Genomic DNA, 212 nt, shown 5'->3' on the forward strand with positions numbered 1-212 from the left:
CATATTGATTATTACAAAATATATAAATATAATTATATTTAAAATTAAAAACTTATTGGATACCCACAATACATATTACTCGCACTGTTAGTTGCAAATATTGTGAATTTGGGAACAAAAAAACACTACCTATACCCGCTCGTTACCATCCTATCTAAAATATAATTAATTGAAAAATAGTATATTCTCATACAAAATATTATATAAATTAT

Source organism: Lupinus angustifolius, chromosome LG06 (genome assembly GCF_001865875.1).
Source record: "Lupinus angustifolius cultivar Tanjil chromosome LG06, LupAngTanjil_v1.0, whole genome shotgun sequence".
Lineage (NCBI taxonomy): Eukaryota > Viridiplantae > Streptophyta > Magnoliopsida > Fabales > Fabaceae > Lupinus > Lupinus angustifolius.